The sequence below is a fragment of the Bombus fervidus genome, unplaced genomic scaffold (genome assembly GCF_041682495.2).
Source record: "Bombus fervidus isolate BK054 unplaced genomic scaffold, iyBomFerv1 scaffold0113, whole genome shotgun sequence".
In the NCBI taxonomy this organism is placed as follows: Eukaryota; Metazoa; Arthropoda; class Insecta; order Hymenoptera; family Apidae; genus Bombus; species Bombus fervidus.
The window spans coordinates 3,961-5,000 of NW_027212675.1; the positions used below are offsets into that span (position 1 = coordinate 3,961).

A 1,040-nucleotide genomic window follows, 5' to 3' on the forward strand; every position below is an offset into this window, starting at 1 on the left:
CGTTGGTTGTTATATATTATAATGCACTTTACGCCCGGTCGGCGGGCTGCGTGTGTCGTCGCGCAGTCCGTCCGATTTCGTTTTCGAACGTATTTTCGTGTCGTCAATCATATGGCGACTTCCGCGCGTTCGATTCCCGTTGGTCGGACGTTTGTCGGATATCGGCTTCTTTCGAACCGAGAATAAGAGTACAAAAACCTGAGTACACAAACAAAAATCCATGCATAAACGATTACCCTGAACGGTGGATCACTTGGCTCGTGGGTCGATGAAGAACGCAGCTAATTGCGCGTCAACGTGTGAACTGCAGGACACATGAACATCGACATTTCGAACGCACATTGCGGTCCACGGATACAATTCCTGGACCACGCCTGGCTGAGGGTTGCTCACGTAAACCTAAGACTGCTTGCGTTGCGTATCGTTGCTCTCGGTCCGTATCTCTCTGTTCTTTCTTGCCTCGTCGACAGCCCGCCGTCGTTCGTTTTATCTTTAAACGAACGTTTCTGAGTCGGAGGACGAGCGCCAAGCAAAAGAATACGAATTAAAGAGCGGTCGAGGGCTCGTACGCGACGTACGAGCGATTGTTGGACGTTCGTCGGCGTTCGTCGCTGGATCGTGTGGAGACCGGCGTACGCATGCTCTCGATACAAATATATATGAAAAATCTATCGCGTTCACGGGAGACTCGCAAAACTACCTCCGTCTCTTCTCTGTCCCTTCTTGGCTTGACAACCCGCCGTCGTTCGTGTTTTACGAACGTTTCTGAGTCGGACGAAGCGCAAGAAGAAGGATACGAATTAAAAGAGCGCGGAGAGAACCGTCGTCGTCGACGCGGTTATCGAGATACACAGAGCGAGTTTTCTTCGTGGCCGATTTTTTTTTTCTTTTTGTATCAGCCTCTGCTACGTTTTGTTAGTCTTCGATAAGCACGAATGACCGCGCCCCCGACGTCGTCTTAAATGAATTTTTGGCGAGACTGAGAGAAAGCAAAAATATTTTTGAACAAAGTCAGTCGAGAGAGGAGAGAAAAGAGAACC

The 1,040-nt window shown here is 49.4% G+C and overlaps 1 non-coding gene across 1 annotated transcript; it reads left to right on the top strand.

The window, feature by feature from the left end:
• The first annotated feature begins 233 nt into the window (after positions 1-233).
• On the top strand, positions 234-388 carry LOC139997571 (5.8S ribosomal RNA). The gene has a single exon (XR_011802928.1). It is a non-coding gene; the product is annotated as a 5.8S ribosomal RNA (ribosomal RNA).
• Positions 389-1,040: the final 652 nt, after the last annotated feature.